We start from the raw sequence: 15175 nt of genomic DNA on the forward strand, positions 1-15175 counted from the left end.
TTTCAAAAATTCATTTCAAAAGTTAATTTCAAAGAGGTAGTTGATCCTCTCAGTAGGAAATATTCGTAAAGTACATTTTTTCTACATAAGTTGCTAAGGGGCGGCAAGAATTCATTCTAGGTTAAAGCTTTTAGGATTACAGTGATTGATCAGTTCATTATGTGCAAATATCCAAAAAAGTTTTCAATTATTTTTTCTTTTTCTTTTCTCTTTCTTGTTTTCTCCTGTTTACTGTATTGTCTGTTTTCATCCATGATTTATATTCTGAAGTAGATTTATCCTCCCTTAGCGATGGCGTCCTTTTCAGTCTTGGGGAGTCTATATCTGCACAAGAGTTGATCACATCCATGGGGATGCATTTCATCTATTTTTTCTGTGCCTTGCCAATCCTATACTTTAACTGAGTTCAACTATTTCCTCCTTTGGATATGTGTATCTTCTAGGGCCTGCTGTTTCATAACTAATTATGAGTTCATGTCCATATAATGCTAAATGAGAGGTTGGATTTTTAAGGTTTATCATTGATCACTATTACTTGATTACTTTTCCAGATGTACATGAAGCTCTGCGTCCAAGTTATGTCCGTATGGGAATTCCGTTCCCATGCAGAGAATCATCCTGCTCTCCATTTTTCTTAACTTTAAAGTGCGATCTCCTCCTCTCTCAGATATCTAAGCGATTTTCAGGCCTGAGTATGTTAGTTTGCTGCAGTCTGCTTGATGTTGTTCATTGAAATGTTTTGCCATGGGATAATTCGGGTCGTTGTTTTTAATCGCACGCAAGTGTTGTAAGATTCGCAGTTTCAGTTTGTTAATTGTGCTCCCGATATAGTCTCTTCCACATGGGCATTTGAGTCTATAAATTACAAATTTTGAATCGCATGTAATGTGATCTGTGATCTTTTCAATTTTTCCACTCTGGAGTGTGTATTCTTTGATGTTCTGTCCATGCTCGCAGGCCTTGCATTTTACACACTTCCAGAACCCTGGTGTATTCAGCCAAGACGTTTTCTCCTTCGGCTTAATCTCAAAGTGACTTTGTGTCAGAATATCTCCTAAGGACGCTGTTTTCCTATAGGTGATACTCGGATAGGGTGTTAGATGTTCCTTAAGAGTTTCATCCAACAGGAGAATTTCCCAATTTTTCTTTATCACCCTCTTCAGATTCTGACTCTGTTTGTTAAAGTCCATAATGAGACGTGTTTTGTTCCCTGCCTCCTCCAATTTTCTTTTCTCGGATTTTTCCTGAACTCCCGTTATGTGTGCTTGTTCTTTCCGAGAGATCAAGAGATCCGCTCTATCCTTTAGATGCATGCGAGATTTTGCTGTCATCAGAACTTCCAACGGGTATCCTCTAGAAAGGAAAAGACCAAACATTCTTTCTATTTCCACATTCAAATCTTTTTCTTCAGAGCAGTTCCTTTTAGCCCTTAGCATTTCTCCATATGGTGTACTCCATTTCAAATTGGAAGGATGACCGCTGTTAGCATGGAGAATGCTGTTGCAGGATGTCGGTTTGCGGTACATTTTGGTGCATAGTTTGTTGTTGCGTATTTCCACTTCTACATCCAAGTAAATCACACAGGTGTTGCTGATGGTTGATGTGAAGTGTAGATTGTACCGATTGTTTTCCAGAGAGTCTATGAAGGTCTATAACTCTGTCTGATTCCCGTCCCACACTAGAAAGAGGTCGTCGATATATCGATACCAACTTTTTATCTTCTGATGTTTCTTGTTCTCTTCCAGTAGAACCTCTTTTTCCCAGACGGCCATCAGTAAGTTTGCATATGTGGGGACAAAAGATGTTCCCATTGCCGTCCCCTGTTGTTGTAGATAGAGATTGCCTTGGAAGAGGAAAATGTTGTGTGTCAAGCAGAAGGTCAACATCTCGATCAGCATGGCAGAGTGTTCCAGAAAGTTTATTGATCTTTCCTTCAAGAATGAATTTACAGCATCTACACCATCTTGATGTCGCATGGATGTGTAGAGCGAGGAGACGTCGATAGTTGCCATGAGAAAACCCGTCTCCCATTTCATGTTTTTCAGTTTATTTACAAAGTCCATGGTATCACGTAGATAAGAGGGTAATTTCATTACATAATTCATCTGGAAGATATCTATGAATCTTGAAGTTGATTCTAGTAGAGATCCAATTGAGCTGACAATAGGTCTTCCGGGTGGTCTGTTTATCGACTTATGCACTTTCGGCAGAAAGTAAATTGTTGCCGTGATAGGATTCTCCGTTTTTAGGTACATGAATGCTTCAAAGTCGATCAGTTCTCTGTCTTTCCATGCTAGCAGGAGGTTATGATATTCTCCCATCCATTTTTCAATTGGATTCTCTTTCATCAGTTGATAATGTTCTCTGACTCCTAACTGACGGTTAGCTTCCTCCACATAATCCGAGGTGTTTTGGATCACAATATTACCCCCTTTGTCTGAGGCTTTGATAATTATGGTGGGATCATTTTTGAGTTCTGACATGGCTTTATATTCATTTGGTGTGAGGTTCCAGTTCTTTTTCCTGTGGATTACGTTCTTGTTTTGAATCAAATTATTGGCTGATCTTGATGCCATTCTTGTGATTTCCTCCACCATGATCTCTTGAAACCGGTCAATTTTGTTACCAGCTGGTAATTGTGGCAGTATCTGGACTGTCCACTCTCTCCTCCTCTGTTGGTTGCCACCCCAATTGTGTTACAAAATTCTATATCCGAGACTATAGAGTCTTGTGTGTTTTCCATATTGGGGGACACATCTGTATCTAGACAAGTTAATGTTTTTAGTGCTGGAAGATCTTTCTGCAAGATTGGCGATGGATCAGTTTTTTCCTTTTGCCGGTTCCCGGGTGAGGGGTTCTTTTCCAGGAAGTATTTCTTAAGTTTAACTTTCCTGCAAAATTTGTAGAGGTCTCTTCGTGCGTTCGGGTAGTCCAATTCTATGTTGGGGCAATAGGATAATCCCCTATTTAACAACTTTATTTGGGAGTCTGTTAAGATTTTGTTCGAAATGTTGATAACCAAGTTGTCATTTGGGTTAGGAGAGTTATTTTTGTTTTCCTTTTCCTCTCTTTGGTTTTGTTTCTTCTCCTGCCCCTTTTGGTGTTTTTGGCTGTCCTCTCCCCCATGTGTTGGATCTGCCTCTTCCTCTTTGCCGCGTTATCATTTGGGCTAGTTGCATCTCCCCCCGAAAATCCAGTGGCATTGTGATTGAATCTTCCTCCGCAGAGCTTATCTCTGAACTATCCACGTTGTCTATGATTGTTGCAGGGGTGGCAGCACATTTGTCCATTACCACTCTACTTCTCAGTGTGTCGTACTTGCGGGCAAACGTGTAGATGCGCCCATTGGCATAGTCTAACCTGTCTCTTGTGAACTTATGCGCTTTTCTCTTCTCCACCTCCGTTTCATGTTTATTTATTTTCTTCTCCATGCTGTCAATTAATTCTTTATTTTCTTCAGATGAAGGAAATTTTGCCAGTTCTGAATCCAGTACTTGGATGATTGCAGTTATTTTGTCCAATTTTCTCTCCGCATGTATGATTAATGTTCTCATTAATTTGAATGAACATTCATTTGTGTCCTGTTGCCACTGTTTAATCAGATCTGGATCTAAGTCATTCAATGCGGGCATGATTAATATTCGAAGCCCCCTTGGGACCCTCTTGAATTCAATGTATTTTTCCAAGGTTGTCTTTTCCCACCATTTATTTACTTCCATGATCCTGTTTTGTTGAAGTTCTCTAATGACATTTAGAATAGTTCTCTTCTCCTTTTCCCCTGTTGTACCCTTCTTGTTAGATCCTATATTGGTATTTGTTAGGGGAACTGCTTCGCCATTCAACAATTCACTTGCCCTTTGTTGGCGATTTCTTGATTTATCAGCCATGATTCAGAAACTCAGGTTGGTATTATTTTCGATTTGCTAGTTTACACTGGTGTTTTTTATTTGTGTTTATACTGTTCAAAGGATTTCCCGTCGGCTGCTCCCAAACCTGACAGGTTCCAGATGTTGCTGCTGTTTCTTTCTTTGCTGTGGGCAAAGTTTAAGTTTTGCAATATACTTATGGGTGTAATCATCTGATGTGTTCAGGTTTTCAATTCTCCTTCGTTACACCGCTGTTTTATTGGGCCGTTTGTGGGACCCGTGGGCGTTATTTTTCTTATGTTCTTCAGTATCGGCTGATATGCTTCGGGCTTAAGGTGTGCAGCCTTGCGCTCTAATTGCCGTTTTGCTCGCCCCGGTTACTCCCCCCGGCAGTTCGTACAGTCAGCTGGAGGCTGCGAGCGCCAGCTGCTCCCGCGCCACCTCCGCCGCGTTGCTGCAGAGCAGTTCGCGACCCGCCCACCCCCTGCCCTGTGTACTCACCGCCGCGGCGTTCACCGTCCCACTTCCGCGTCTTCCCTTGATTGCTGCTCCGTGAAGACGCTGGCCAGGCTCCAATGCTTCCACGCTTGTAAAGTAGAGGCGTCAGTCCCGTTTCGTTCGAATATATAATTTTTTCACTGAAAAAAACAAAGATTACTGGAACGTTATAGTTAGGCTCAGATTTCACTCGTACAAAACCATAGAACTACAGCAGTAATAGTTACCTGAGCCAACTTTAACTTACGCCCCCGCAATTCACTGCTTATGACCTCAACATATTACATCACTCATTACATGGTCAGTGACATCACTGATGACATCTCAAATGGCATCACTGATGCCATTTGGGAACTATCAGGGCTCTATGATGACTCCTTGTCATCTCACCTTTTTCTTTTTTAATAATGAGGAATGGAAGATTGATAGGCTGACTAGTTGGGCAGGTGGATAAGCGATGCAGGTATACGTCACTGAATGCTGCTGTGATCAATGACTTTAGTGATGGGCAGTGTTAGATGCATACATTGGTACAGCAGGACACTGTAGTGATGAATGAATGTGGTGTCTTGGTGTTGGATAAAGAACGAGTATGTGGATGATTGCATGGTGCTGTAGTGTTTGTAAAGGAGTTTCCTAATCGAGTCCTCAGCATGCTTTCTGGGTGGTCGAGTAAGTACTAGCTCCTCTATTTATTCTGCATAGCTTGTGTTTTATATGGCACCACTTGGCAACAATGTATTATTTGCTTCCTTTTTTTGCAGCTTTATATAGCGAGAACTTGACCCAAAGGTATAAGTGTGCTTTACATGAGCACCAGTTGCAATACAGATGGATGCAACATTATTATTTTTTAGGCATGCTTTCAGCATCAGTACCATGGAGCGTCATCATCTTGTTACCCTCCGTGGAATCTAAGCGGAGCGTTTTCATAACTTGTGCTTCTGGGTACGGAACATACGACCTGTAAGGCCCAGTAGTGTAGTGTGATTCATGTATACAAGCCTGCCCTACCCCTTCACAATATTAATGCACCCCTGGCTCCTGCACGTGTAGACACACAGCTCCTCTTATGCAAACACAGAGTTTACGGAAAGGTCACCTGACCAGAAGAAGCAAAGTAAAGTCCCCATTTTAGTATGTTGTAAACATCACAAAGGATCAACATAACCTGCCTGCGAAAATAGAGACTTGATCGATTCTAGCAGATATTATCCATTAACAGAACAGTAAACACAGAATTAACCATGGATTGCACATGCACAACATCTTCGACTCATACATAAAGTATCTTAAAACCATTCCATGTAAGGTAGTAAGGAAATGTTTGGGAATCAAATTTGCTATTGCAGTAGTTGGACTGAGCACAGCTCCAACGGAATACCTCAATCTTGGCCTGCAGCACTCCCTGTTATTGGTGCATTAGAACTAGGGGCCAGCGCGCATGTTGGTAAGTCATTTTCCTGCCTGAAATTAGTCAAAAAAGATGCTTCTGATTACGAGGAAAAGTCAGTACGATTCGGCTGAGTTTTTTTGCCGAACTTCATGTTCCAAGAGGAGTGCAGAGTGCCAAAACTCTGTTAACTCTGCCGGCGGAGCAGAGTTCACCGCCCACCCTTAGGTTCGTCCCAATCTCAGAAGAAACCTTGTGCCACCTCTGAATGGGGATGTCATTCATTATCCACTAGGCATTGACAGATGAGTTTGTCCACTCTGACATTCAGAGAGACTGACAGATATTGAACCACCAGTTAATTGACCTGATGTTCCAGCCATGTCCAGAGAAATAGAAAGTGTTGACATAGGGTCCCGGACCCCACCCAGCTGTTTGTGTTGCAGTAACATATGGCGGTGTTGTTGTCCGTGAGCAGCTGAACTAGCCTTCCCTTGATGGAAGGGAGAAAGACTTTCAATGCAAGCGGGATCCCTCTGAGTTCCAACAAGTTGATGTGGGGCAGAGACTCTGCCAGGTACTAGAGTCCTTTGATTGCTACCTCGCCCAGGTGGCCACCCCAACTCAGGAGTGACACATCTGTCACCACTGTGAGCTCTGGGTGGAAGAGAGAGAGAGAGAGGTCTGCCATTGACCCAATCGCAGTTTGTGAGCCACCATTGCACGTCTTTTGCAGCTCCCTCCGATATCTGGACCAGGGTGAAAGATTTCCCTGACGTTGTGCCCACTGGGCCTTCATGTCCCACTGCAGAGCCTGAATATGCCAATCACCAAGCTTTACCAACAGAAGATGATAATGTCCAGCAGCCTCCCAGTCAGTCTCACCAAAAATCTAAATTAGACCCTGAAACATTGGCATCATAGCACAAATATCCTTAGCTTGCTGTTCCAGGGGATAGGCCCAAAACTACATTGTATCCAGAACAGCTCTAAAGAAGAGGGGCATCTGAAAAGGAGTCAGATGTGACTTTGGCATGTTGATAGTAAATCCCAGAAAATGCATGAAGTCTGTCAGAGACTGGAGGAGGGAGACAGTTGCCTCGGGTGAGCCTGCCGTCAAAAGCAAATTGTCGAGGTAGGAGATGACTGGAACCCCTGACCTCGGCAATTGCACTGCAACAACCGCCATCCCCTTGGTGAACATCAGAGGGGCACTAGTAAGGCCATAGGGGAGTACAGCAAACTGATAATGGCCCTCAGCCACTGTGAGCTGCAGGTAATGCCTGTGGGCAGGCAACACATGAATGTGGATGTATGCGTCTGCAAGTCTAACACTATCCTACAGTCTCCAGGGTCAAGAGCAGATAAGACCGGAACCAGAGTGAGCATCTTGAACGTTTCCCTTTTCAATAAGTAATTGAGAGGACATAGATCTAGGTTAGGACGGAGGCCTCTGTTGTTTATCAGCACAAGAAAGTAGCAGGAATAGCAAGCACGCCCTACTTCTGATGCTGGCACACTCTCCAAAGCTCCTTTGACCAGAAGGGCGAGTATTTCCTGCTGCAGAGGCACAAGGTGGTCCTCCATTAGCCTATTGGGGGACAGTGGAAGTGGCTTTTTTGGTCTGTTGGAAAGGAAGGGCATACACCCATCGGACAATGTGAAGCACCCACTTGCCTGTTGAGATGTTCTGCCATTGGGGCCCATGTTGTCTGATTCTGCCACCAATTAGATGCCCATGCTGGATCAAGTATTTTCAGGAACAAAGATCCATTTAGTCAATGAATAGATAAAAATGCTCTGGAGACAAGAATAATGTCCAGGAGTAATCAAAAATGGATATGAAGTACACTTGTAATCAAATATATATGTGTGTGAAAGATTACCCCACTGGGGTAATCTTCAACAGGTGTTAAAAACATGAAAACAAACAGGCATGATAGATTAAATGAACAACAGTTGTATCCACAATGGGGGTTACTTATTCACATCAAAGAGAACACTACTGCACCCAGAAGTCATATACATATTTAAAGGGTCAGATTGTTTAAGGTCGATGAAGTTTCAATCTTTGATTAATGCAGGATTATCACCAGGACTTCAAATTACAGGCGGATTGCATTTATTGGTATGCAAAGAATACATGTCATCTTATATACAATTAACAACACCTGTCATAGCATCAGACGGACGACATGACAGGGTTTTATACACGTGGCCAAACAGTGGCAGTAAATCAAGGTAGCGTTTACATAGGCAAATATAAGCGCAATCCACAAATCTGAGAAGTATGTAGCCTTCTGGGGGAAAGGTCCAATGAAGAGCAATCCTTAATCCCAAGGTTGGGAATGCTGTGATGGGATGAAGGGAGTCTCTGACCACAACAACTCACTGTTGCAGCCGGAGGCTCCCCGTCATTGCATCACAGCATTGATACTTGCCATTTTCCCGAGCCTAGGATTGATGATTGCTCTCCATGTGACCTTTTCTCGTGTAGGCTACATACTTCTCCGCATTGTTGTTTGTGCTCATATTTGTCTATGTAAATATTATCTTGATTTACTAATTCTGGGATCTGTTCCACCGATGGGCATTGGCAGCGCTGAGAATGGTACCACTCGATTGATCCCACAACGTATCCTGAGGGCTTCACTGGTGCTGAGGGCAGACCCGCCGATGGAACCTCAGTAGAAAACCCTCACAAACCCATGCGGTCCGAAGGCACTCCTGAGGGGTTAATCAACCCAAAGATAAGGCTTATGGCCCAATAAAACTTACGGAACTGGGCGGAGGCGTTCTGGTTCTGGGGAACTCGGGAAGCACAGAGCTGACTTGGTTTCTGATGCCAGTTGCACAGGAATAACCTGAAAGCAGGGCCAAGATTTGAGGCCATTTTCACATGTTGACCGACTACTGGAAGCGACATGGAGAATTTGAAGATTGCTTCAACATCTCTGACTTCTTGTGGGACCAGGAGTCTGTGAGTGTGAAAAAGGACAGACGCGAGCAACTCTGGCAGCAGTCCTGAGACCTCCCATGCACACATGCCTTGGGGCAGCATGGAGTCGCATGGCGAGCAGCCAAGAGTCTCATGGCCTGCTCGCGGATGGCCACGGAGTTGTGGTCCTAATTGAGGCACCACAGACACACCAAGTGGGGGTCCTTCACTGACATCTGTTAATAACAGGTTTGAACACAATGGATTTCCTAGGTGACATCGTCAAAAAATGCAGTAAAAGGTACATTAATATTCAACAAAACGTCAAAAAAGACAGTCATAATGTGACTGAGGAGAGCTCGTCCAGATCTGAGCTGATGGAATGGAAAAGAAGACACTGAGGTCATGTCAGCATGCTGGGTGATGCCTATTTAAGCACAGTACATGTCATTCCCGGCACAGACAAAGCTACTAACACCACATGAGGCCGACCGATGCCACCAACCAAAAGGGCAAGGGGATAGCTCAAAATGTTCCGGATTCAGTCTGATGCCTGGGAAATATTCTCAGGGCAGTAATATACAGCTAGAAGTCTCTGTCAGACAATGTTTTAAATTAACAAAACCACAGTAATTCACCAGTTATAGTTATCTCAAGTAACTATAACTGTGACCTAAAGTAACTATAACGTGCACTGCTACCATGCACACTATTATTATCACTTATATCCTTTCAGATGTTCCTCTGATGTTATCAATGATGTTAGAACATGTCACGAGTAATATAGGAGGTAATTTGCAGTGTGTGGCAAGGGCACGAGTTGTAGTTACTTTAGGGCATACATTTATTATTATGTTGTTGCCTACCTGGGACTCCCACATCTTTCAGCATGAGCTGGATATTTTTTGCGAGTGAGTGCCCAGTGCCCCCCAGCCGACTCCCTGACAGGGGAACCAGTAGGGGCTGCAGGGTCCCGGGGCTACCCCCACAAGTCCCAACAATGAAGACACTGCGGGGGACTTCCGAGCACCCACCAATACATAAAGTGGTCGGCTCACACCAAGGGAGCGGGCAGGGTTTGTGGGGAGCTTGGGGCTCCCCCCTTAGCCCCCTACAATAAAAGAATTGTGGGTGCCCCACATTGGCACTGGTGCACTGGGGCATCCACCAATATTGTAAGTAGTCGGCTCCTACCAGGAAAGGTGGCGGGGGCCTTGGGGGACGTGTGGCTCCTCATGTGACCCCAATGATGAAAACATTGTGGGTGCCCTGAGTGGGCAATGGGCATCCAAAAAGTTTTTTTATTTTTATAAAATGAATAATAAATGAGTGGCAGGAACAGTAATGTTCAATAAAAGTGATTGTCTTGTAGTTTTATAATAACGTTTTATTTAAAAAATCATCAACATGTCTCTGAGTCTTTCTTATAACATTTTTTAAACCACAAAGTTCAGCATAGAACCCACCACAAAGGATTCTTGCGCTCCAGCAATAGACCATACAGCTCAAGCTCAAAGTTTTGTAAAAAAAAAAAGTAAAAAACCCTTACAGGGCATTATGGGTTACACCTTCATTGGACTTGTGGAATAATAAATCTGCAGCACCTACCGTTCATTTATTATTCCATCTATTTTAAATTTGGGGTGCCCTGGTACCCACCCTGGGCACCCACACTTTTCTTTTTAAGGTTGGAGGATGCTGACAGAGCTCAAAAGCCCATGCAGCCCTTCTGGGTCCTCACCAGCACCCATACCAGCATGTGTGTTGCCTTTTTGGTTAAAGTGAGTGCCCTGGTGCCAATCCAGGGTAACGCACCACACTGAAAATAGTTGGAGGTGCGGGGTGTCCCAGGGCTCACATGGCACATGCCAGCTTCCCAAGCATATCCGTGGTCAGAGTTGGGTACCCCATAGCTCAGCCTGGAAACCTACAATGTGTCCAAGGACTGTGACTGTGAGTGGAGCCTCATGGGTGCATCCTGGGTACTGGCGGGACTCTGTTACTTTCCTCCTGCCTGGGCGAGAGCAGCATTTTTGTCTGCTTCCGCGGCGCAGGCATCCTTACACCATGGTGCAAGGGTGCCTGCATGGCACATGGCCGCCAATTATGCGCCAGAGCAGGGCAATGTACAAGGACGCATCATATTGTTGTAAATAAGATGCAACCCTGTGCTTTGAAAGTGCCGTAGCGTGGTGCAGCCAAAGGGCTTGTGGTGCCGTGCTGTGCCACTTTTTTGTAAATGAGGCCCTGAATGTATCTCTTTTTCTGCTTTAGTCTGCAAATGTATTAAGACTCTTCTGCAAACTTGCATCACAGGTTTCACAGCTTCAATAATATGCAAAGTAATTGTCTTATCTTTCAATTTTCCTAGCCCTGTAAATAACTCTGGATACTGCCTTAGCACAAGATGATCTGTCACTGCTAGTAGTCCCATAATCTGAGCTGTGAAGTTGCTTAACAAACATAGGCCAGGAATTTCCCCTTCCAATGCATGCATTTCCTCTTCACTTGTAAAAACATTGCAGAATTTCCTCAAATTTTCCTTAACATTTTCCTTTTTAGGTCTCGGCCTAGAGACGCGCGAAGCGCGTTCTCGGCAGAGAACTATTGTAATCATGTCAGCTGCCAAAGCCGACAAAAGGAGACAAGAGCTGGGCACGCGCCCAGCAATCCTAATGGGAGAGGGAGCGACAAGTGCTGGCCGCTCGCGGATTCAGTCGCGCGCACGCTCACGGCGCCAGCGTCCCCTCCGTGTGCCGATCACTGCTCTCTTCCTGGCCGGCATCGAGAAGTTTTGCGAGGCAGTGAGGGCACTGAGAGGTAGGTGCTTGTTCAGAATGTTATGTCCTCTAATTGCATGGACTTGAGTGAGTGGTGAGTGTAGAGTGGTGAGTGCAGAGTGGTGAGTAGTGAGCAGTGAGTGCAGAGTAGTGAGTGCAGAGTAGTGAGTGCAGAGTAGTGAGTGCAGAGTAGTGAGTGCAGAGTAGTGAGTAGTGAGTGGTGAGTGCTGAGTAGTGAGTAGTGAGTGCAGAGCGGTGAGTGCAGAGTAGTGAGTGCAGAGTAGTGAGTGCAGAGTAGTGAGTATTGAGTGCAGAGTAGTGAGTAGTGAGTAGTGAGTGCAGAGTAGTGAGTAGTGAGTGCAGAGTAGTGAATAGTGAGTAGTGGTGCAGAGTAGTGAGTAGTGAGTGCAGAGTAGTGAGTGCAGAGTAGTGAGAGTAGTGAGTAGTGAGTAGTGAGTGCAGAGTCGTGAGTGCAGAGTAGTGAGTGCAGAGTAGTGAGTAGTGAGTGGTGAGTGCAGAGTGGTGAGTGCAGAGTGGTGAGTGCAGAGTGGTGAGTGCAGAGTTGTGAGTGCAGAGTAGTGAGTGGTGAGTGCAGAGTGGTGAGTGCAGAGTGGTGAGTGTAGAGGAGTGAGTGGTGAGTGCAGAGTGGTGAGTACAGAGTGGTGAGTGCAGAGTGGTGAGTGCAGAGTGGTGAGTGCAGAGTGGTGAGTGCAGAGTGGTAAGTGCAGAGTAGTGAGTAGTGAGTGGTGAGTGCAGAGTGGTGAGTGCAGAGTAGTGAGTGCAGAGTAGTGAGTGCAGAGTAGTGAGTGCAGAGTAGTGAGTAGTGACTGCAGAGTAGTGAGTGCAGAGTAGTGAGTACAGAGTAGTGAGTGCAGAGTAGTGAGTAGTGAGTATTGAGTAGTGAGTGCAGAGTAGTGAGTGCAGAGTAGTGAGTGCAGAGTAGTGAGTAGTGAGTGCAGAGTAGTGAGTGCAGAGTAGTGAGTGCAGAGTAGTGAGTAGTGAGTGCAGAGTAGTGAGTGCAGAGTAGTGAGTAGTGAGTGCAGAGTAGTGAGTAGTGAGTAGTGAGTGCAGAGTAGTGAGTAGTGAGTACAGAGTAGTGAGTAGTGAGTACAGAGTAGTGAGTAGTGAGTGCAGAGTAGTGAGTGCAGAGTAGTGCGTGCAGAGTAGTGAGTGCAGAGTAGTGAGTAGTGAGTGCAGAGTAGTGAGTGCAGAGTAGTGAGAGCAGAGTAGTGAGTAGTGAATGCGGAGTAGTGAGTAGTGAGTGCAGAGTAGTGAGTGCAGAGTAGTGAGTGCAGAGTAGTGAGTAGTGAGTGCAGAGTAGTGAGTGCAGAGTAGTGAGTAGTGAGTGCAGAGTAGTGAGTGCAGAGCAGTGAGTGCAGAGTAGTGAGTGCAGAGCAGTGAGTGCAGAGTAGTGAGTAGTGAGTAGTGAGTCTAGAGTAGTGAGTGCAGAGTAGTGAGTAGTGAGTGCAGAGTAGTGAGTGCAGAGTAGTGAGTAGTTAGTGCAGAGTAGTGAGTGCAGATTAGTGAGTGCAGAGTAGTGAGTAGTGAGTGCAGAGTAGTGAGTGCAGAGTAGTGAGTAGTTAGTGCAGAGTAGTGAGTGCAGAGTAGTGAGTGCAGAGTAGTGAGTAGTGAGTGCAGAGTAGTGAGTGCAGAGTAGTAAGTAGTGAGTGCAGAGTAATGACTAGTGAGTGCAGAGTAGTGAGTAGTGAGTAGTGAGTGCAGAGTAGTGAGTGCAGAGTAGTGAGTAGTGAGTGCAGAGTAGTGAGTACAGAGTAGTGAGTGCAGAGTAGTGAGTGCAGAGTAGTGAGTAGTGAGTAGTGAGTGCAGAGTAGTGAGTGCAGAGTAGTGAGTAGTGAGTGCAGAGTAGTGAGTGCAGAGTAGTGAGTGCAGAGTAGTGAGTAGTGAGTGGTGAGTGCAGAGTGGTGAGTGCAGAGTTGTGAGTGCAGAGTGGTGAGTGCAGAGTGGTGAGTAGTGAGTAGTGAGTAGTGAGTGCAGAGTAGTGAGTGCAGAGTAGTGAGTAGTGAGTGCAGAGTAGTGAGTGCAGAGTAGTGAGTGCAGAGTAGTGAGTAGTGAGTGCAGAGTAGTGAGTGCAGAGTAGTGAGTGCAGAGTAGTGAGTGCAGAGTAGTGAGTGCAGAGTAGTGAGTAGTGAGTGCAGAGTAGTGAGCGCAGAGTAGTGAGTGCAGAGTAGTGAGTAGTGAGTGCAGAGTAGTGAGTAGTGAGTGCAGAGTAGTGAGTGCTGAGTAGTGAGTGCAGAATAGTGCAGAGTAGTGAGTAGTGAGTAGTGAGTGCAGAGTAGTGAGTAGTGAGTGCAGAGTAGTGAGTAGTGAGTGAGTGCAGAGTAGTGAGTAGTGAGTGCAGAGTAGTGAGTGCAGAGTAGTGAGTAGTGAGTGCAGAGTAGTGAGTGCAGAGTAGTGAGTGCAGAGTAGTGAGTAGTGAGTGCAGAGTAGTGAGTGCAGAGTAGTGAGTGCGGAGTAGTGAGTAGTGAGTGCAGAGTAGTGAGTGCAGAGTAGTGAGTAGTGAGTGCAGAGTAGTGAGTAGTGAGTAGTGAGTGCCGAGTAGTGAGTAGTGAGTGCAGAGTAGTGAGTAGTGAGTGCAGAGTAGTGAGTAGTGAGTGCAGAGTAGTGAGTGAAGAGTAGTGAGTAGTGAGTGCAGAGTAGTAAGTAGTGAGTACAGAGTAGTGAGTAGTGAGTGCAGAGTAGTGAGTGCAGAGTAGTGAGTGCCGAGTAGTGAGTAGTGAGTGCAGAGTGGTGAGTGCAGAGTGGTGAGTGCAGAGTGGTGAGTGCAGAGTAGTGAGTGCAGAGTGGTGAGTGCAGAGTGGTGAGTGCAGAGTAGTGAGTGCAGAGTAGTGAGTGCAGAGTAGTGAGTGCAGAGTAGTGAGTAGTGAGTGCAGAGTAGTGAGTAGTGAGTAGTGAGTGCCGAGTAGTGAGTAGTGAGTGCAGAGTAGTGAGTAGTGAGTGCAGAGTAGTGAGTAGTGAGTGCAGAGTAGTGAGTGCAGAATAGTGCAGAGTAGTGAGTAGTGAGTGCAGAGTAGTGAGTGCAGAATAGTGCAGAGTAGTGAGTAGTGAGTAGTGAGTAGTGAGTGCAGAGTAGTGAGTAGTGAGTGCAGAGTAGTGAGTAGTGAGTGAGTGCAGAGTAGTGAGTAGTGAGTGCAGAGTAGTGAGTGTAGAGTAGTGAGTAGTGAGTGCAGAGTAGTGAGTGCAGAGTAGTGAGTAGTGGTGCAGAGTATTGAGTGCAGAGTAGTGAGTGCAGAGTAGTGAGTGCAGAGTTGTGAGTGCAGAGTAGTGAGTGCAGAGTAGTAAGTAGTGAGTGCAGAGTAGTGAGTAGTGAGTAGTGAGTGCAGAGTAGTGAGTAGTGAGTGCAGACTAGTGAGTAGTGAGTGCAGAGTAGTGAGTAGTGAGTGCAGAATAGTGAGTGCAGAATAGTGCAGAGTAGTGAGTAGTGAGTGCAGAGTAGTGAGTGCAGAATAGTGCAGAGTAGTGAGTAGTGAGTAGTGAGTGCAGAGTAGTGAGTAGTGAGTGCAGAGTAGTGAGTAGTGAGTGAGTGCAGAGTAGTGAGTAGTGAGTGCAGAGTAGTGAGTGCAGAGTAGTGAGTAGTGAGTGCAGAGTAGTGAGTGCAGAGTAGTGAGTGCAGAGTAATGAGTACTGAGTGCAGAGTAGTGAGTGCAGAGTAGTGAGTGCGGAGTAGTGAGTAGTGAGTGCA

Source organism: Lissotriton helveticus, chromosome 11, assembly GCF_964261635.1.
Source record: "Lissotriton helveticus chromosome 11, aLisHel1.1, whole genome shotgun sequence".
NCBI lineage: Eukaryota > Metazoa > Chordata > Amphibia > Caudata > Salamandridae > Lissotriton > Lissotriton helveticus.